Source organism: Hemitrygon akajei, chromosome 19, assembly GCF_048418815.1.
Source record: "Hemitrygon akajei chromosome 19, sHemAka1.3, whole genome shotgun sequence".
NCBI lineage: Eukaryota > Metazoa > Chordata > Chondrichthyes > Myliobatiformes > Dasyatidae > Hemitrygon > Hemitrygon akajei.
Window position 1 is genome coordinate 1,313,410 of NC_133142.1, and position 22,532 is coordinate 1,335,941.

General features: G+C 49.5%; 1 protein-coding gene across 1 annotated transcript in view; it reads right to left on the bottom strand.

The window, feature by feature from the left end:
• Positions 1-22,532, bottom strand: part of LOC140741687 (G-protein coupled receptor 22-like) — a 43,304-nt gene that overhangs the window by 17,485 nt on the left and 3,287 nt on the right. The window contains 1 exon segment of the mRNA XM_073071965.1: positions 9,595-9,669. The gene's annotated coding sequence lies outside the window, so the exon portion shown is untranslated.

Below are 22,532 nucleotides of genomic sequence, written 5' to 3' on the forward strand. Positions count from 1 at the left end.
CTGTAAGAGTTTGATTGTTCTCCCTTTGACCACATGGATTCCTTCCAGGTACTCCGGTTCCCCCCACATTCCGAGCACACAGGGTTAGTAGGTGAATTGGTCACATGGGTGTAACTGGGCCAGAAGGATGTATTACTGTTCTGTATCTCTCAACAAAATCACCTCATAAACGACAAAGTTTCATTTTCTGCAACTTAGCAAGTACCTTCTCTAATCCCAAGTCCAGAAACCCACCAGGTCCCTTACCCTTGTGCCTTCCTATAAATTGCTCAAACATGACTTTCCTTTGACAAAGCCATGTTGACTTTACCTGGTTACTTTTATAACAGTTTTGAAAGTTTTCCAACAACAAATGTAAAGCCAGCTGACTTTGTGGTTTCCTGTTCTGTTACACTCTCCCAGGGTGGGCTCGGTTTCCTGCTACACTCTCCCAGGGTGGGTTCGGTTTCCTGCTACACTCTCCCAGGGTGGGTTCGGTTAACTGTTACACTCCCAGGGTGGGTTCGGTTTCCAGCTACACTCTCCCAGGGTGGGTTCGGTTTCCTGTTACACTCTCCCAGGGTGGGTTCGGTTTCCTGTTACACTCCCAGGGTGGGTTCGGTTTCCTGTTACACTCTCCCAGGGTGGGTTCGGTTTCCAGCTACGCTCTCCCAGGGTGGGTTCGGTTTCCTGTTACGCTCTCCCAGGGTGGGTTCGGTTTCCTGTTACGCTCTCCCAGGGTGGGTTCGGTTTCCTGCTACACTCTCCCAGGGTGGGTTCGGTTTCCTGTTACACTCTCCCAGGGTGGGTTCGGTTTCCAGCTACACTCTCCCAGGGTGGGTTCGGTTTCCAGCTACACTCTCCCAGGGTGGGTTCGGTTTCCTGTTACTCTCCCAGGGTGGGTTCGGTTTCCTGTTACGCTCCCAGGGTGGGTTCGGTTTCCTGTTACGCTCCCAGGGTGGGTTCGGTTTCCTGTTACACTCTCCCAGGGTGGGTTCGGTTTCCTGTTACACTCCCAGGGTGGGTTCGGTTTCCTGCTACACTCTCCCAGGGTGGGTTCGGTTTCCTGTTACACTCTCCCAGGGTGGGTTCGGTTTCCTGTTACACTCCCAGGGTGGGTTCGGTTTCCTGCTACACTCTCCCAGGGTGGGTTCGGTTTCCTGCTACACACTCCCAGGGTGGGTTCGGTTTCCTGTTACTCTCCCAGGGTGGGTTCGGTTTCCTGTTACACTCTCCCAGGGTGGGTTCGGTTTCCTGTTACGCTCCCAGGGTGGGTTCGGTTTCCTGTTACGCTCCCAGGGTGGGTTCGGTTTCCTGTTACACTCTCCCAGGGTGGGTTCGGTTTCCTGTTACACTCCCAGGGTGGGTTCGGTTTCCTGCTACACTCTCCCAGGGTGGGTTCGGTTTCCTGCTACACACTCCCAGGGTGGGTTCGGTTTCCTGTTACTCTCCCAGGGTGGGTTCGGTTTCCTGTTACACTCTCCCAGGGTGGGTTCGGTTTCCTGTTACGCTCCCAGGGTGGGTTCGGTTTCCTGTTACGCTCCCAGGGTGGGTTCGGTTTCCTGTTACACTCTCCCAGGGTGGGTTCGGTTTCCTGTTACACTCCCAGGGTGGGTTCGGTTTCCTGCTACACTCTCCCAGGGTGGGTTCGGTTTCCTGTTACACTCTCCCAGGGTGGGTTCGGTTTCCTGTTACACTCCCAGGGTGGGTTCGGTTTCCTGCTACACTCTCCCAGGGTGGGTTCGGTTTCCTGCTACACACTCCCAGGGTGGGTTCGGTTTCCTGTTACTCTCCCAGGGTGGGTTCGGTTTCCTGTTACACTCTCCCAGGGTGGGTTCGGTTTCCTGTTACACTCCCAGGGTGGGTTCGGTTTCCAGCTACACTCTCCCAGGGTGGGTTCGGTTTCCTGTTACACTCCCAGGGTGGGTTCGGTTTCCAGCTACACTCTCCAAGGGTGGGTTCGGTTTCCTGTTACACTCCCAGGGTGGGTTCGGTTTCCAGCTACACTCTCCCAGGGTGGGTTCGGTTTCCTGTTACACTCTCCCAGGGTGGGTTCGGTTTCCTGTTACACTCCCAGGGTGGGTTCGGTTTCCTGTTACACTCTCCCAGGGTGGGTTCGGTTTCCTGTTACACACTCCCAGGGTGGGTTCGGTTTCCAGCTACACTCTCCCAGCATGGGTTCGGTTTCCTGTTACACTCTCCCAGGGTGGGTTCGGTTTCCTGTTACACTCCCAGGGTGGGTTCGGTTTCCAGCTACACTCTCCCAGGGTGGGTTCGGTTTCCTGTTACACTCCTAGGGTGGGTTCGGTTTCCTGTTACACTCCCAGGGTGGGTTCGGTTTCCAGCTACACTCTCCCAGGATGGGTTTGGTTTCCTGTTACACTCCCAGGGTGGGTTCGGTTTCCTGCTACACTCTCCCAGGGTGGGTTCGGTTTCCTGTTATTCTCCCAGGGTGGGTTCGGTTTCCTGTTACACTCTCCCAGGGTGGGTTCGGTTTCCTGTTACACTCCCAGGGTGGGTTCGGTTTCCAGCTACACTCTCCCAGGGTGGGTTCGGTTTCCTGTTACACTCCCAGGGTGGGTTCGGTTTCCAGCTACATTCTCCCAGGGTGGGTTTGGTTTCCTGTTACACTCCCAGGGTGGGTTCGGTTTCCAGCTACACTCTCCCAGGGTGGGTTCGGTTTCCTGTTACACTCTCCCAGGGTGGGCTCGGTTTCCTGTTACGCTCTCCCAGGGTGGGTTCGGTTTCCTGTTACACTCTCAGGGTGGGTTCGGTTTCCTGTTACACTCTCCCAGGGTGGGTTTGGTTTCCAGCTACACTCTCCTAGGGTGGGTTCGGTTTCCTGTTACACTCCCAGGGTGGGTTCAGTTTCCTGTTACACTCTCCCAGGATGGGTTCGGTTTCCTGTTACACTCTCCCAGGGGTGGGTTCGGTTTCCAGCTACACTCTCCCAGGGTGGGTTCGGTTTCCTGTTACACTCCCAGGGTGGGTTCGGTTTCCTGCTACACTCTCCCAGGGTGGGTTCGGTTTCCTGCTACACACTCCCAGGGTGGGTTCGGTTTCCTGTTACTCTCCCAGGGTGGGTTCGGTTTCCTGTTACACTCTCCCAGGGTGGGTTCGGTTTCCTGTTACACTCTCCCAGGGTGGGTTCGGTTTCCTGTTACACTCCCAGGGTGGGTTCGGTTTCCTGCTACACTCTCCCAGGGTGGGTTCGGTTTCCTGTTACACTCTCCCAGGGTGGGTTCGGTTTCCTGTTACACTCCCAGGGTGGGTTCGGTTTCCTGCTACACTCTCCCAGGGTGGGTTCGGTTTCCTGCTACACACTCCCAGGGTGGGTTCGGTTTCCTGTTACTCTCCCAGGGTGGGTTCGGTTTCCTGTTACACTCTCCCAGGGTGGGTTCGGTTTCCTGTTACACTCCCAGGGTGGGTTCGGTTTCCTGCTACACTCTCCCAGGGTGGGTTCGGTTTCCTGCTACACACTCCCAGGGTGGGTTCGGTTTCCTGTTACTCTCCCAGGGTGGTTTCGGTTTCCTGTTACACTCTCCCAGGGTGGGTTCGGTTTCCTGTTACACTCCCAGGGTGGGTTCGGTTTCCTGCTACACTCTCCCAGGGTGGGTTCGGTTTCCTGCTACACACTCCCAGGGTGGGTTCGGTTTCCTGTTACTCTCCCAGGGTGGGTTCGGTTTCCTGTTACACTCTCCCAGGGTGGGTTCGGTTTCCTGTTACACTCCCAGGGTGGGTTCGGTTTCCAGCTACACTCTCCCAGGGTGGGTTCGGTTTCCTGTTACACTCCCAGGGTGGGTTCGGTTTCCAGCTACACTCTCCAAGGGTGGGTTCGGTTTCCTGTTACACTCCCAGGGTGGGTTCGGTTTCCAGCTACACTCTCCCAGGGTGGGTTCGGTTTCCTGTTACACTCTCCCAGGGTGGGTTCGGTTTCCTGTTACACTCCCAGGGTGGGTTCGGTTTCCTGTTACACTCTCCCAGGGTGGGTTCGGTTTCCTGTTACACTCTCCCAGGGTGGGTTCGGTTTCCAGCTACACTCTCCCAGCATGGGTTCGGTTTCCTGTTACACTCTCCCAGGGTGGGTTCGGTTTCCTGTTACACTCCCAGGGTGGGTTCGGTTTCCAGCTACACTCTCCCAGGGTGGGTTCGGTTTCCTGTTACACTCCTAGGGTGGGTTCGGTTTCCTGTTACACTCCCAGGGTGGGTTCGGTTTCCAGCTACACTCTCCCAGGATGGGTTTGGTTTCCTGTTACACTCCCAGGGTGGGTTCGGTTTCCTGCTACACTCTCCCAGGGTGGGTTCGGTTTCCTGTTATTCTCCCAGGGTGGGTTCGGTTTCCTGTTACACTCTCCCAGGGTGGGTTCGGTTTCCTGTTACACTCCCAGGGTGGGTTCGGTTTCCAGCTACACTCTCCCAGGGTGGGTTCGGTTTCCTGTTACACTCCCAGGGTGGGTTCGGTTTCCAGCTACATTCTCCCAGGGTGGGTTTGGTTTCCTGTTACACTCCCAGGGTGGGTTCGGTTTCCAGCTACACTCTCCCAGGGTGGGTTCGGTTTCCTGTTACACTCTCCCAGGGTGGGCTCGGTTTCCTGTTACGCTCTCCCAGGGTGGGTTCGGTTTCCTGTTACACTCTCAGGGTGGGTTCGGTTTCCTGTTACACTCTCCCAGGGTGGGTTTGGTTTCCAGCTACACTCTCCTAGGGTGGGTTCGGTTTCCTGTTACACTCCCAGGGTGGGTTCAGTTTCCTGTTACACTCTCCCAGGATGGGTTCGGTTTCCTGTTACACTCTCCCAGGGGTGGGTTCGGTTTCCAGCTACACTCTCCCAGGGTGGGTTCGGTTTCCTGTTACACTCCCAGGGTGGGTTCGGTTTCCTGCTACACTCTCCCAGGGTGGGTTCGGTTTCCTGCTACACACTCCCAGGGTGGGTTCGGTTTCCTGTTACTCTCCCAGGGTGTGTTCGGTTTCCTGTTACACTCTCCCAGGGTGGGTTCGGTTTCCTGTTACGCTCCCAGGGTGGGTTCGGTTTCCTGTTACGCTCCCAGGGTGGGTTCGGTTTCCTGTTACACTCTCCCAGGGTGGGTTCGGTTTCCTGTTACACTCCCAGGGTGGGTTCGGTTTCCTGCTACACTCTCCCAGGGTGGGTTCGGTTTCCTGTTACACTCTCCCAGGGTGGGTTCGGTTTCCTGTTACACTCCCAGGGTGGGTTCGGTTTCCTGCTACACTCTCCCAGGGTGGGTTCGGTTTCCTGCTACACACTCCCAGGGTGGGTTCGGTTTCCTGTTACTCTCCCAGGGTGGGTTCGGTTTCCTGTTACACTCTCCCAGGGTGGGTTCGGTTTCCTGTTACGCTCCCAGGGTGGGTTCGGTTTCCTGTTACGCTCCCAGGGTGGGTTCGGTTTCCTGTTACACTCTCCCAGGGTGGGTTCGGTTTCCTGTTACACTCCCAGGGTGGGTTCGGTTTCCTGCTACACTCTCCCAGGGTGGGTTCGGTTTCCTGCTACACACTCCCAGGGTGGGTTCGGTTTCCTGTTACTCTCCCAGGGTGGGTTCGGTTTCCTGTTACACTCTCCCAGGGTGGGTTCGGTTTCCTGTTACGCTCCCAGGGTGGGTTCGGTTTCCTGTTACGCTCCCAGGGTGGGTTCGGTTTCCTGTTACACTCTCCCAGGGTGGGTTCGGTTTCCTGTTACACTCTCCCAGGGGTGGGTTCGGTTTCCAGCTACACTCTCCCAGGGTGGGTTCGGTTTCCTGTTACACTCCCAGGGTGGGTTCGGTTTCCTGCTACACTCTCCCAGGGTGGGTTCGGTTTCCTGCTACACACTCCCAGGGTGGGTTCGGTTTCCTGTTACTCTCCCAGGGTGTGTTCGGTTTCCTGTTACACTCTCCCAGGGTGGGTTCGGTTTCCTGTTACGCTCCCAGGGTGGGTTCGGTTTCCTGTTACGCTCCCAGGGTGGGTTCGGTTTCCTGTTACACTCTCCCAGGGTGGGTTCGGTTTCCTGTTACACTCCCAGGGTGGGTTCGGTTTCCTGCTACACTCTCCCAGGGTGGGTTCGGTTTCCTGTTACACTCTCCCAGGGTGGGTTCGGTTTCCTGTTACACTCCCAGGGTGGGTTCGGTTTCCTGCTACACTCTCCCAGGGTGGGTTCGGTTTCCTGCTACACACTCCCAGGGTGGGTTCGGTTTCCTGTTACTCTCCCAGGGTGGGTTCGGTTTCCTGTTACACTCTCCCAGGGTGGGTTCGGTTTCCTGTTACACTCCCAGGGTGGGTTCGGTTTCCAGCTACACTCTCCCAGGGTGGGTTCGGTTTCCTGTTACACTCCCAGGGTGGGTTCGGTTTCCAGCTACACTCTCCAAGGGTGGGTTCGGTTTCCTGTTACACTCCCAGGGTGGGTTCGGTTTCCAGCTACACTCTCCCAGGGTGGGTTCGGTTTCCTGTTACACTCTCCCAGGGTGGGTTCGGTTTCCTGTTACACTCCCAGGGTGGGTTCGGTTTCCTGTTACACTCTCCCAGGGTGGGTTCGGTTTCCTGTTACATTCTCCCAGGGTGGGTTCGGTTTCCAGCTACACTCTCCCAGCATGGGTTCGGTTTCCTGTTACACTCTCCCAGGGTGGGTTCGGTTTCCTGTTACACTCCCAGGGTGGGTTCGGTTTCCAGCTACACTCTCCCAGGGTGGGTTCGGTTTCCTGTTACACTCCTAGGGTGGGTTCGGTTTCCTGTTACACTCCCAGGGTGGGTTCGGTTTCCAGCTACACTCTCCCAGGATGGGTTTGGTTTCCTGTTACACTCCCAGGGTGGGTTCGGTTTCCTGCTACACTCTCCCAGGGTGGGTTCGGTTTCCTGTTATTCTCCCAGGGTGGGTTCGGTTTCCTGTTACACTCTCCCAGGGTGGGTTCGGTTTCCTGTTACACTCCCAGGGTGGGTTCGGTTTCCAGCTACACTCTCCCAGGGTGGGTTCGGTTTCCTGTTACACTCCCAGGGTGGGTTCGGTTTCCAGCTACATTCTCCCAGGGTGGGTTTGGTTTCCTGTTACACTCCCAGGGTGGGTTCGGTTTCCAGCTACACTCTCCCAGGGTGGGTTCGGTTTCCTGTTACACTCTCCCAGGGTGGGCTCGGTTTCCTGTTACGCTCTCCCAGGGTGGGTTCGGTTTCCTGTTACACTCTCAGGGTGGGTTCGGTTTCCTGTTACACTCTCCCAGGGTGGGTTTGGTTTCCAGCTACACTCTCCTAGGGTGGGTTCGGTTTCCTGTTACACTCCCAGGGTGGGTTCAGTTTCCTGTTACACTCTCCCAGGATGGGTTCGGTTTCCTGTTACACTCTCCCAGGGTTGGGTTCGGTTTCCAGCTACACTCTCCCAGGGTGGGTTCGGTTTCCTGTTACACTCCCAGGGTGGGTTCGGTTTCCAGCTACACTCTCCCAGGGTGGGTTCGGTTTCCTCTTACACTCCCAGGATGGGTTCGGTTTCCTGTTACACTCTCCCAGGGTGGGTTCGGTTTCCTGTTACACTCCCAGGGTGGGTTCGGTTTCCAGCTACACTCTCCCAGGGTGGGTTCGGTTTCCTGTTACACTCTCCCAGGTGGGTTCGGTTTCCTGTTACGCTCCCAGCATGGGTTCGGTTTTCTGTTACACTCCCAGGGTGGGTTCGGTTTCCTGTTACACTCTCCCAGGGTGGGTTCGGTTTCCTGTTACACTCTCCCAGGGTGGGTTCGGTTTCCTGTTACACTCCCAGGGTGGGCTCGGTTTCCTGTTACACTCCCAGGGTGGGCTCGGTTTCCTTTACACTCTCCCAGGATGGGTTTGGACAACCAGTGACTTACTGGCATTGTCCTGAACTATACAAATGGGGGGTGGGGGCTGGAATTTACCACCAGCCACCAATTCCACCTTCTTCACCTAGCCAATAATCTGAGTTGAAGTCTATCTCATGATTCAAGATAGTTTACTCTTATATCCAGTAGACAAGTGTAAACGGAAACAAAATAATTGTTTCTTCGGGTTCAATTCAGCACAAAAAAACCCACAATAAGATAAAGAACAAAATAAGAATTAAAAAAAACACAGTAAGTATAAATACATAAGATAGCTTATACACATAGACTGATTGCATGTTCATAAAGTGACACGAGGCACAGTTGTGTCTATACACAAGGTGACTGAAGGAAATGATAAAGTAGTGGTGGTTGGGGGTGTGGAGGTGTTGATCAGCCTCACCACTTGGGGAACATAACTGTTTTTGAGTCTGGTGGTCTTGGTGTGCCTGTTACGTAGTCTCCCCCCCCCCCCCCCCCCAAAGGCAGTGGGACAGACAATCCATGAGCATGGTGGGTGGGAACCTTCAGGATGTTACTGGCACTTTTCTGCACCTTTCTGGGAATACTGAAAGCCCTCGATGGCAGAGGCTGATACTGGTGATGCACTGGGCAATTTTGACTACTCGTTGTAGAGCCCTACTGTTCTCCACAGTACAGTTAATTACTCGATTTGAATGATGGTCGGTGGGTTATGGACCCTGGACTCATTCAGAAGATTGAGGAGCCTCACGCTGCTGACTGGCTGGTCACCAACCACAGGGCGGCTGCCACTTGGTCCTACCTGCTTGTGCCAGCTCTCTGCTTATTCAGGATTCTCTGTCTTCCGCAACCTGGGTTCAATTCCCCCCACTGCCTGTAAGGAGACACGACTGGCTACTGTGAGGTGGGAGTTAATCCCACTGAGCCCAGAGGTTCATCCATATTCTGCTGAGGGAGGGGATGGGGGTGAGAGGACGGTGCTTACACTGACATCACGCACCTTGCCTGTTGATAGAATCTTACCCTGCTGGAGGGCGGGGAGGGGCTGAGACGGCCACCCGCTGTGATCAATAACTCTCTCCTTACAGATTCACTCTGGGAACTGTAGGCCAGCTAACTCTCCCTCAGTTACATCCAGAGAGAGAGGAGCAGCCCCCCCACCCCTTCCTGGATCTGCCACGTCCAGCTGCAAACAGCTGTATGACTGCACAGCACGATCCAAGCAGCTGGAACAGACCAAGGGTGCAAGGCAGCAACATGCACAGCGCCAAAACCCCCAAACAGGCATAGGCACGTTCCATAGGTTTCCTGTCTGTTCCCAACAGCACAAACACACACTCTCTCCTCCTCAAACAACTCTTCCTTTGTCCCACACTCCCCCTCCCTCCTAAATCTCACACTAACCTCCCTCCTCTGTCCCACACTCCCCCTCCCCACCTCAAATAACTCCTATTCCATCCCACACTCCCTCTCCCTCCTCCATCCCATGCACTCCCTCCCCCCAACTCAAACAACCCCTCTCTCCTTCGTCCTGCGTCCCACCTTCCCCTTTGTCTTGTGCTCCCCCTCCCCCACTTCAAACAACCTCCCCTCCTATGTTCCACACTCCCTGCCTCAGCTGACTCATCATTGAGGGGCTGCCCAACCCCTGAACAGCAGCATCTGAGCTCACTTGCTCTGTGTTGTAATATTGCTGCGGCTCCCCCCCAACCCCTCTCAGTGGGAGTAACTAGCCCCCGTTCCCACTGTAAGCCAGCATTTACAGGGTGCCTGCGGCTGGTGGCAGGGTGAAGTGGGTATCAGTGATCAGAACCACATAGAAACTGACCTTCAGCAGAAGAGGAGGATCTTGCCTCTTCAGTGACACTGGGCATAAGGACGGAGGGCGTTGGATGCCCAAACCCTGGGGGGAGGAAAGAGACAGGTCACAGCAGAACTCCAAGAACATCTTGAGCCAGACATAGTCCAAACCAGCTTTCTGCATCACCAGCAAAGCCATATTGCTGGTTACCTCGGGACTGTTCAGGAGGGGACCTGAGCAATAACTTCTCCACTCAGGGTAGTGAGAACGTGGAACGAGTTGCCAACAGAAGTCATAGATATGAGTTTGATTTTGGATAGGTACCTGTCCATCACCTCCTCCAGTGCCTCTCCTTCTTCCCCTTTTCCCATGATCCACTCTCCTCTCTTGTCAGACCCTTTCTTCTCCAGCCCTTTACCTTTCCCACCTATCAGCTCCCATCTCCTTACTTCATTCCACCTGCCCACCTTCCCCCTCACCTATCACCTGCCAACCTGTACTCCTTTCCTTCCCATCTTCTAATTCTGGCTTCTGTCCCCTTCCTCTCCACTCCTGATAATGGTTCTTTACCTGAAACATCAACTGTTTATTCCCCTCCATAGATGCTGCCTGACCTGTTGAATTCCTCCGGCATTTTGTGTGTGTTACTCTGGATTTCCAGCATCTACAGAATCTCTTGTTTCTATTAATATGCATAATACTCTAGGTGTAATCACAACTGGCCTGTTTTATTGAAGCAAAAAGTCTTCAGTGGTTCAAACTTCCTGCAAATAGAGGCCAGTATCCCTCATTGCCTGCTGCGACTATATATTGGCTCCCAAAGGCTTGTGTACAACACCAGGATCCCTCTGAAAATCAAATGGAGACAATAGTGATTGCTGGGTAAGACAGGTGGAATTTAATCTGGAGTCTTCCGGGTGATGCACTGCGGTAAGACCAATTATGGCTCGCTATTCACATGGAATGGTAGGGTCCATGGGAATAGTGAAGTACAGAGAGAGCTTGGTGACCAAGTCCAAGGTACCCTGAAGGAGGCAGTAGAGGCAGATGAAGAAGGTGTTCGGGAGATAGGCCTCCAATAGCTGGGGCAGAGATACAGGGCCGGAGAGGGTAGGAATAGAATGATTTGACAGCGGAATGTGTGGCTGAGGAACTGGTACAGGGGGCAGATTTACAGATCATTGGGATCTCTTCTGGGGAAGGTATGACCTGTACAAAAGGGACAGGTTACACCTGAACCCGAGGGGTCCAATATCCTTGTGGGCAGGCTTGCTAGAATTGTTCAGGAGGGCTTAAACTAATTTGGCAGGGAGATGGGAACCGGAGTTATGGTACTGAGGGTGAGCTCACTGGTTTACAAACAGAGGCAGTATGTACTGAGACTCATAGCAAGGACAGGCTGATGATGGGGTAAAATTACAGTAAACAGGATGAGTTCCAACGTAAAGAGTGAATACAGGACTGAAGGTGTTGTATTTGGATGCGTGCGGTGTATGGAATAAGATCGATGAACTTGCAGCACAGTTACAGATTGGCAGGTATGATGTTGTAGGCATCACTGAAACATGGCTGAAAGAAGATTAGAGCTGGGAGCTTAATGTTCAAAGGATACACATTGTATCAAAAGGACAGGTAGGAAGGCAGAGGAGGTGGCTTTGCTCATTTGGTAAAAAAATAAAATCAATACGTGAGAAAGAGGTGACGGAGGTTTGGAAGCTGTTGAATCATTATGGACCGAGCTAAGGAACTGCAAGTGTAAAATATCCTGATGAAGGTTATTTACAGACCCCCTAAACAGGAGTAAGGATGTGGTCTACAAGTTACAATGGGAGATAGAAAATGCATGTCAAAAGGACAATGTTACAATAGTCATGGAGGATTTCAACATGAGGGTAGATTGGGGAAAATCAGGTTAGTGTTGGATTCCATGAGGGTGAGTTTCTAGAGTGAGTGCAACAGGGCATTTTAGAGCAGCTCATGGTTAAGCCCATTAGAGGATCAGCTATTCTGAACTGGGTACTGTGCAATGATCCAGAAATGATTAGAGAGCTTAAGGTAAAAGAATGCTTAGGTGAAAGTCATCATAGTATGATTGAATTCACCCTGAAATTTGAGAAAGAGAAACTGAAGTCAAATATATCAGTAGTACAATGGAGTAAAGGGAATTACAGAGGCATGAGAGGAACTGGCCAGAATTGATTGGAAGGGAACACTGGCAGGGATGATGGCAGGACAGCAATGGCTGGAATTTCTGGAACCAATTCGGAAGGCACAGGATATATACATCCCAAAGAAGAAGAAATATTTTAAAGGAAAGATGTCACAACATGGCTAACAAGAGAAATCAAAGCCAACATAAAAGCCAAAGAGAGGGCATACAATGGAGCAAATAGAAGTGGGAAGCTAGAGGATTGGGAAGCTTTCAAGTGCCACCAGAAGGCAAATACAGAAGTCATTAACGTAAAGATGGAATATGAAAGTAAGTTTCTTCAGATACATAAGGAGTAAAAGAGAGGCAAGAGTGGATATTGGACCACTGAAAAATTATGCTGGAGAGGTAGTAATGGGGGACAAGGAAATAGCGGATGAACTGAGTAAGTATTTAGCATCACTTTTCACTGTGGAAGACAATGACAGTATGGTAGAAGTTCCAGATGTCAGGGGTCATGAAGTGTGTGAATTCACCATTTCTAAGGAGAAAGTTATTGGGAGACTGAAAAGTCTGAAGGTAGATAAGTCTCCTGGACCAGATAATGTGCGTCCTAGAGTTCTGAAAGAGACGGCTGAAGAGGTTGTGGAGGCATTAGTAATGATCTTTCAAGAATCACTAGATTTTGGAATGGTTCTGGAAGACAAGAAAATTGCAAATGTTTCTCCACTCTTCAAGAAGGGAGAGAAGCAGAAGAAAGGAAATTATAGGCCAGATAGTCTGATCTCAGTGATTGGGAAGATGTTGGAGTCGATTATTAAGGATGAGGTTTCAGGGTACTTGGAGGCATATGATAAAATAGGCTGTAGTTAGCATGGTTTCCTCAAGGGAAAATCTTGCTTGACAGATCTGCTGGAATTCATATAACCATATAACAATCACAGCACAGAAACAGGCCATTCCGGCCCTCCTAGTCCGTGCCGAACTCTTAATCTCACCTAGTCCCACCTACCCGCACTCAGCCCATTACCCTCCACTCCTTTCCTGTCCATATACCTATCCAATTTTACCTTAAATGACACAACTGAACTGGCCTCTACTACTTCTACAGGAAGCTCATTCCACACAGCTATCACTCTCTGAGTAAAGAAATACCCCCTCGTGTTTCCTTTAAACTTTTGCCCCCTAGCTCTCAAATTATGTCCTCTCGTTTGAATCTCCCCTACTCTCAATGGAAACAGCCTATTCACGTCAACTCTATCTATCCCTCTCAAAATTTTAAATACCTCGATCAAATCCCCCCTCAACCTTCTACGCTCCAATGAATAGAGACCTAACTTGTTCAACCTTTCTCTGTAACTTAAGTGCTGAAACCCAGGTAACATCCTAGTAAATCGTCTCTGCACTCTCTCTAATTTATTGATATCTTTCCTATAATTCGGTGACCAGAACTGTACACAATATTCCAAATTTGGCCTTACCAATGCCTTGTACAATTTTAACATTACATCCCAACTTCTGTACTCAATGCTCTGATTTATAAAGGCCAGCATTCCAAAAGCCTTCTTCACCACCCTATCTACATGAGACTCCACCTTCAGGGAACTATGCACTGTTATTCCTAGATCTCTCTGTTCCACTGCATTCCTCAATGCCCTACCATTTACCCTGTATGTTCTATTTGGATTATTCCTGCCAAAATGTAGAACCTCACACTTCTCAGCATTAAACTCCATCTGCCAACATTCAGCCCATTCTTCTAACCGGCATAAATCTCCCTACAAGCTTTGAAAACCCACCTCATTATCCACAACACCTCCTACCTTAGTATCATCGGCATACTTACTAATCCAATTTACCACCCCATCATCCAGATCATTTATGTATATTACAAACAACATTGGGCCCAAAACAGATCCCTGAGGCACCCCGCTAGTCACCGGCCTCCATCCCGATAAACAATTATCCACCACTACTCTCTGGCATCTCCCATCTAGCCACTGTTGAATCCATTTTATTACTCCAGCATTAATACCTAACGACTGAACCTTCTTAACTAACCTTCCATGTGGAACTTTGTCAAAGGCCTTGCTGAAGTCCATATAGACTACATCCACTGCCTTACCCTCGTCAACATTCCTCGTAACTACTTCAAAAAATTCAATAAGGTTTGTCAAACATGACCTTCCACGCACAAATCCATGCTGGCTACTCCTAATCAGATCCTGTCTATCCAGATAATTATAAATACTATCTCTAAGAATACTTTCCATTAATTTACCCACCACTGATGTCAAACTGACAGGTCTATAATTGCCAGGCTTACTTCTAGAACCCTTTTTAAACAATGGAACCACATGAGCAATACGCCAATCCTCCGGCACAATCCCCGTTTCTAATGACATCTGAAAGATCTCCGTCAGAGCTCCTGCTATCTCTACACAAACTTCCCTCAAGGTCCTGGGGAATATCCTGTCAGGACCCAGAGATTTATCCACTTTTAAATTTCTTAAAAGCGCCAGTACTTCCACCTCTTTAATTGTCATAGGTTCCATAACTTCCTTACTTGTTTCCCACACCTTACACCATTCAATATCCTTCTCCTTAGTGAATACCGAAGAGAAGAAATCGTTCAAAATCTCTCCCATCTCCCTCGGCTCCACACATAGCTGACCACCCTGATTCTCTAAGGGACCAATTTTATCCCTCACTATCCTCTTGCTTTTAATATAACTGTAGAAGCCTTTCGGATTTACTTCCACCTTATTTGCCAAACCAAACTTCTTTTAGCTTTTCTAATCTCTTTCTTAAGTTTCCTTTTACATTCTTTATATTCCTCGAGCAATTCCTTTACTCCATGCTGCCTATATCTATTGTAGACATCCCTCTTTTTTCGAACCAAGTTTCTAATATCCCTTGAAAACCATGGCGCTTTCAAACCTTTAACCTTTCCTTTCAACCAAACAGGAACATAAAGATTCTGTACCCTCATAATTTCACCCTTAAATGACCTCCATTTCTCTATTACATCCTTCCCATAAAACAACTTGACCCAATCCACTCTCTCTAAATCCCTGCGCATCTCCTCAAAGTTAGCCTTTCTCCAATCAAAAATTCTTTGAGGAAATAACAAGCAGGAGAGACAAAGGAGAATCAATTGATGTGTATTTGGATTTTCAGAAGGTCTTTGACAAGGTGCCACACATGAGGCTGCTTAACAAGCTATGAGCCCATGGTATTACAGGGAAGTTTCTAGCATGGATAAAGCAGTGGCTGATTGGCAGGAGGCAAAGAGCGGGAATAAAGGGACCTTTTCTGGTTGGCTGCTGGTGACTAATGGTGTTCAACTGGGGTCTGTGTTGGGGACCAATTCTTTTTATGTTACATGTTAATGATTTGGATAATGGTATTGATGGTTTTGTTGCAAAGTGATATGAAGATAGGTGGAGGGGCAGATAGGTTTGAGGATATAGGGAGGCTACAGAAGGACAGACAGATTAGGAAGATGGGCAAAGAAGTGGCAGGTGGAATAGAGTTGGGAAGTTTATGGTCATGCATTTTGGGAGAAGAAACAAAAGGGTTGACTATTTTCTGAATGGAGAGAAAATACAAAAAACTGAGGTGCAAAGGGACTTGGAGAGTCCTCGTGCAAGATTCCCTGAAAGTTAACTTGCAGGCTGAGTCTGTGGTGAGGAAGGTAATTGCAATGTTAGCATTCATTTCAAGAGGACTAGAATATAAAAGCAAGGATGTAATGTTGAGACTTTATAAAGCACTGGTGAGGCCTCACTTGGAGAATTGTGAACAGATCTGGTCCCCTTATCTTAGAAAGGATGTGATGAAACTGGAGAGGGTTCAAAGAAAGTTCACGAAAATGATTACAGGGTTGAATGGCTTGTCATATGAAAGGCGTTTGACGGCTGTGGGCTTGTATTTACTGGAATTCAGAAGAATGAAGGGCGACCTCATTGAAACCCATTGAATGGTGAAAGGCCTCGACAGAGTGGATGTGGAGAGAATGCTTCCTATTGTGGAAGAGTTTAAGACCAAAGGACACAGTTCAAAAAAGAGTCACGTCCTTTTAGAACGTAGATGAGGAGGAATTTCTTTAGGTGGAGAGTAGTGAATCTGTGGAATTTGTTGACACAGGCAGCTGTGGAGGCCAAGTCTTTATGTATATTTAAGGCAGAGGTTGACAGATTCTTGATTGGTCTGGGTATGAAGGGATACGGGGAGAAGGCAGGAGATTGGGGCTGAGAGGAAAAATTGATCATTCGTGATGTAATATCAGAGAAGACTCAACTGGCCAAATGGCCTAATTCTGCTCATTTATCTTATGGTCTTATACCCCCTCCCATACTTGTACCATAAGATCCCACTGAACTCCATACACCTGCCTTCCTGTTACATCCTTTGATCCCTGACCGATCAGGAAACGTCATTTATTTGGCAGTTTGAACGGGGCACAACTGCGCAAGTGCGTGAAGGTCAGTCTCTGAGACAGCGGGAGAGTTTAAAAAGCGAGCAGATTAACAGAGTGGGCGACGGAGTAGTGTGACACAGAGTAGGAAGGATTTGGCGAGCAGAGGCTGAGGATGAACTTGCTCCCAGTCAGGTAAGGCCGGGTAAGCTCCTTTAACTAATCTAATTAACTGAGAAGAAGGTAATGGAGGCAGCAGTTAGGGCAGTTGAGTGCTCTGTATGCAGGATGTGGGAAGTCAGGGCGAGAACAATTGTCCCTGATGGCTACACCTGTAAAAGGTGCATCCAACTGCAGCTCCTGACAAACTGAGTTAGGGAACTGGAGCTGGATGAAGTTCCAATCATTCGGGAGACAGAGACAGAAATAGACAGGAGTTTCAGGGAGATAGTCACCCCTAAAAGTCAGGAGGTCAGGAGGCAGGTAGCTGGGTGACTGTCAGGAGAGGGAAGGGGAATAGACAGGAAGAGCAGAGCACCCCTGTGGCCGTTCCCATCAACAATAAGTATATCATTTTGGATACTATTGGTGGGGACGACCTACCAGGGGCAAGTTGCAGTGGTCACATCTCTGGCACCGAGACTGGACCCTCAGCTCAGAAGGGAAGGAGGGAAAAGAGGAGAGCAGTAGTGATAGGGGATTCAATAGTTAGGAGGACAGATAAGAGGTTCTGTGGGAGAGATTGAAAATCTTGGATGGTCTGTTGCCTCCCTGGTGCCAGGGTCTGCAATATCTCGGATCAAGTTCTCAGTATTCTCAAGAGGGAGGGTGAGCAGCCAGATGTCGTGGCCCACGTAGGGGCCAATGACGTGGATAGGAAGAAGGAGGAGATCCTGTAAAGAGAGTTTAGGGAGTTAGGTGCAAAGTTGAAGGACAGGACCTCCAGGGTTGCAATCTCAGGATTGCTACCCGTGCCACGTGCTAGTGAGGCTAGAAATAGGAAGATAATGCAGCTAAATACATGGCTAAGAAGTTGGTGCAGGAAGGAGGGCTTCATGTTTCTGGACAATTGGGCCTTGTTCCAGGGAAGGTGGGACCTGTTCCGACGGGATGGGTTGCACCTAAACTGGAGGGGGACTAACATCCTTGCAGGAAGGTTTGCTAGTTCTGCTCTGGGGGCGGGGGGGGGGGGGGGTTTAAACTAGATTTGCAGGGGGAGGGGAACCAGAGTGTTAGAGCAGATAGTGAGGTGGAGGAGGATAAAGATCATGCGAGAACTACAAGTATAGTGCATGGAGTAAAGCCAGATCTAACATATAAAGAGGCTTTGAGGAAAGAGAAGCAGAATAAAGGGTGTAAAGGTAGTAAGGTAGAAGGGCAATGCAAGAAGCATCAGGAACAAAGGTGATGAGTTTGGATACATACATGGAATTATGATGTAGTGGCCATTACAGAGACTTGGTTGGCACCAGGGCAGGAATGGATTCTCAATATTCCTGTATTTCAGTGCTTTAAAAGGCATAGAGAGGGGGGAAAAGGGGTAGGAGGGTGTCATTACTGGTCAGGGATACTATTACAGCTACAGAAAGGTAGCTGTAGCAGGATCCTCTTTTGAGTCAGTACGGGTGGAAGTCAGGAACAGGAAGGGAGCAGTTACTCTACTGGGGGTATTCTATAGGCCCCCTGGTAGCAGCAGAGATACCGAGGAGCAGATTGGGAGGCAGATTTTGGAAAGGTGCAAAAATAACAGGGTTGATATCATGGGTGACTTTAACTTCCCTAATATTGATTGGCACCTGATTAGTTCCAATGGTTTAGACGGGGCAGAGTTTGTTAAATGTGTCCAGGATGGATTCCTGTCACAGTATGTTGACAGGCCGACTAGGGGGAATACTATACTAGATCTAATATTAGGTAACGAACTGGGTCAGGTCACAGATCTCTCAGTGGGTGAGCATCTGGGGGACAGTGACCACTGCTCCCTGGCCTTTAACATTATCATGGAAAAGGATAGAATCAGAGAGGACAGGAACATTTTTAATTGGGGAAGGGCAAATTATGAGGCTATAAGGCTAGAACTTGCAGGTGTGAATTGGGATGATGTTTTTGTAGGGAAATGTACTATGGACATGTGGTCGATGTTTAGGGATCTCTTGCAGGATGTTAGGGATAAATTTGTCCCAGTGGAGAAGATAAAGAATGGTAGGGTGAAGGAACCATGGGTGACAAGTGAGATGGAAAATCTAGTCAGGTGGAAGAAGGCAGCATACATGAGGTTTAGGAAGCAAGGATCAGATGGGGCTATTGAGGAATATAGGGTAGCAAGAAAGGAACTTAAGAAGGGGCTGAGGAGAGCAAGAAGGGGGCATGAGAAGGCCTTGGCAAATAGGGTAAAGGAAAACCCAAAGGTATTCTTCAATTATGTGAAGACCAAAAGGATGACAGGAGTAAAGGTAGGACCAATTAGAAATAAAGTGGGAAGATGTGCCTGGAGGCTGTGGAAGTGAGCGAGGTCCTCAATGAATACTTCTCTTCGGTATTCACCACTGAGAGGGAACTTGATGACGGTGAGGACAATATGAGTGAGGTTGATGTTCTGGAGCATGTTGATATTAAGGGAGAGGAGGTGTTGGAGTTGTTAAAATACATTAGGACGGATAAGTCCCCAGGGCCTGACGGAATATTCCCCAGGCTGCTCCACGAGGTGAGAGAAGAGATTGCTGAACCTCTGGCTAGGATCTTTATGTCCTCGTTGTCCACAGGAATGGTACCGGTAGATTGGAGGGAGGCAAATGTTGTCCCCTTGTTCAAAAAAGGTAGTAGGGATAGTCCGGGTATTTATAGTCCAGTGAGCCTTATGTCTGTGGTGGGAAAGCTGTTGGAAAAGATTCTTAGAGATAGGATTTATGGGCATTTAGAGAATCATGGTCTGATCAGGGACAGTCAGCATGGCTTTGTGAAGGGCAGATCATGTCTAACAAGCCTGTTAGAGTTTTTTGAGGAGGTGACCAGGCATATAGATGAGGGTAGTGCAGTGGATGTGATTTACATGGAGTTTAGTAAGGCATTTGACAAGGTTCCACATGGTAGGCTTATTCAGAAAGTCAGAAGGCATAGGATCCAGGGAAGTTTGGCCAGGTGGATTCAGAATTGGCTTGCCTGCAGAAGGCAGAGGGTCGTGGTGGAGGGAGTACATTCATATTGGAGGGTTGTGACTAGTGGTGTCCCACAAAGATCAGTTCTGGGACCCCTACTTTTCGTGACTTTAATTAATGACCTGGATGTGGGGCTTGAAGGGTGGGTTGGCAAGTTTGCAGATGACACAAAGGTTGGTGGTGTTGTGTAGAGGATTGTCAAAGGTTGCAGAGAGACATTGATAGGATGCAGAAGTGGGCTGAGAAGTGGCAGATGGAGTTCAACCCGGAGAAGTGTGAGGTGGTACACTTTGGAAGGATAAACTCCAAGGCAGAGTACAAAGTAAATGGCAGGATACTTGGTAGTGTGAAGGAGCAGAGGGATCTGGGGGTACATGTCCACAGATCCCTGAAAGTTGCCTCACAGGTAGATAGGACAGTTAACAAAGCTCGTTGGGTGTTAGCTTTCATAAGTCAAGGGACAGAGTTTAAGAGGTAATGATGCAGCTCTATAAAACTCTAGTTAGGCCACACTTGGAGTACTGTGTCCAGTTCTGGTCGCCTCACTGTAGGAAGGATGTGGAAGCATTGGAAAGGGTACAGAGGAGATTTACCAGGATGCTGCCTGGTTTAGAGAGTATGGATTATGATCAGAGATTAAGGGAGCTAGGGCTTTACTCTTTGGAGAGGAGGAGGATGAGAGGAGACATGATAGAGGTGTACAAGATATTAAGAGGAATAGACAGAGTGGACAGCCAGCGCCTCTTCCCCAGGGCACCACTGCTCAATACAAGAGGACATGGCTTTAAGGTAAGGGGAGGGAAGTTCAAGGGGGATATTAGAGGAAGGTTTTTTACTCAGAGAGTGGTTGGTGCGTGGAATGCACTGCCTGAGTCAGTGGTGGAGGCAGATACACTAGTGAAATTTAAGAGACTACTAAACAGGTATATGGAGGAATTTAAGGTGGTGGGATATATGGGAGGCAGGGTTTAAGGGTCAGCACAACATTGTGGGCTGAAGGGCCTGTACTGTGCTGTACTATTCTATGTTCTAAACGATCAACTTCTGCCCTGAATATACCCATAGACTTGGCCTCCAACGCAGTTGGTGGCACAGCATTCCACAGATTCACCACTCTCTGGCTTATCCAAACTTCTCTTCAGTGTTGAAATAGAACCTGCACCCACCACCTCCACTGGCACTGCTTTCCACACTCTCAACACCCTCTGAGTGAAGAAGTGCTCCCTCATGTTCCCCTAACCATTTCACCTTTCACCCTTAAACCACTATCTCCAGTTTGAGTCTCACCCAACCTCAACGGACAAAGCCCACTTCCATTTACTCAATCTATTTGCGTCATAATTTTTATATACCTCTATTAAATCTCCCCATTTCCCTTCACTCTAGGGATTAAAGTCCTGACCTCTTCAACCTTTCCCTATAACTCATGTCCTCCCAGCCCAATAACATCCTTGTAAATTTTCATAGAAACATAGAAAATAGGCGCAGGAGTAGGCCATTCGGCCCTTCAAGCCTGTACCGCCATTCAGTATGATCATGGCTGATCATCCAACTCCGAACCCTGTACCTGCTTTCTCTCCATACCCCCTGATCCCTTTAGCCACAAGGGCCATATCTAACTTCCTCTTAAATATAGCCAATGAACCGGGCTCAACTGTTTCCTGTGGCAGAGAATTCCACAGATTCACCACTCTCTGTGTGAAGTTTTTCTTCATTTCGCTGATTTCATTCCATAATTTTGCTGACCTCTTTCAATCTTTTTGATATTTTTTCTTGTAGGTGACCAGCATTGGACACAATACTCCAAATGAGGCCTTACTACATAACATCCCATCTCCTGTACTCAATGCATTGATTTATAAAGGCCAATGTGCCAAAAGCTTTCTTTCTGCTCTCTATCTATGATGTCATTGTCAAAGAATTATGGATTTGTGTTATGGATCCCCCTGTTCCACCACACTCCTCGGTGCTCTAAGACTCACTGTACGAATCCTACCCTGGTTTGTCCTCCCAAAGTGCAACACCTCACACTCGTGTGCATTATATCCCACCTGCCATTTTTCAGCCCAGTTTGTGCATTTTCCCGCATGTATGCTGGTTTCCTTGCACAGTCCAATGAAGTGTGGGTTAGTAGTTTCAACCTCGGCCGACATGGAAATGTTGTATTTGGTCTCCACCAGCTAAACTGTTGATGCAGAATGGGGTCGGCTGAGGCTGAGGCTGAAGCTACATGTATTCTTGAGGGAGGGAGCCCACCAGTGATTAGGCTAGTGTTAAGTAGGTGGATTGCTGGGCTGTGTGGCTTGGTGTGTCAGAGGGACTGTTCTGTGCTGTCTCTAAATAAACAAATATAAAATAAAATGTCTGTCTAAATTTGTTCATTTCCCCACATTTGGTCTATGTCCCTCTATTGTTATAGAGTTCTGCACTACAGAAACAGGCCATTCAGTCCATCTAGGCTATGCCAAACTGTTATTCAACCTGCACCTGGACCACTGCCCTCCACACCCCTCCCACCCACATACTTACCCAAACTTCTCTTCAATGTTTAACCAAACCCTCATCCACCACTTCCACTGGCAGCTCATTTCTGGACCAGACCAATTCTGTGATGTAGGGCCCATCACTTTACAAACCTCCATTAAAACACACATCTATCTGGTCCTGTCTCATCTCAGTTTCTGTGAACTTGACACTACTCAAACTTTCAACCTTGGCAGACATGGAAATGTTAGACATGAGAAGGTGGGTGGGTGGAGGGGGGTAGGTGGTAGGTGAAAGAGGTCAAGGGCTGAAGTAAAATGATAGGAGAGGAGAGTGGACCATGGGAGAAAGGGAAGGAGGTGGGGAACCAGAGGGGGATAGGTTGTGAGGGCAGTGGAGAGGAAACAGAAGGGGTATAGGGCCAGAGGTATAAGAGAAACAAAGTGGGGGGAAACAGAGGGAGAAGTTTGATATTTCTGTCTCCTTACTAAATACTGCTTCTCAAATCATTCCCTTCCCCCTCACACATTCCACCTTTCAGGCTGAGACCCTCCTACTCGACCTCACCCAACCCCTGCCCCTGTCCCTGTATCAAAGTTCCTTCTCCTTTAACCCTCCAATATACCAGCCAAGTGCCCACCTCCCTCCCCCACCCCCTGACCGTTACCCTGACATGCTTCACTGGTGGCCCAGAAAATCCAGGACATCAGCCTGACTGTCCCTGTTGGACTCACACCTGGAGTGAGCCGTCCCTGGG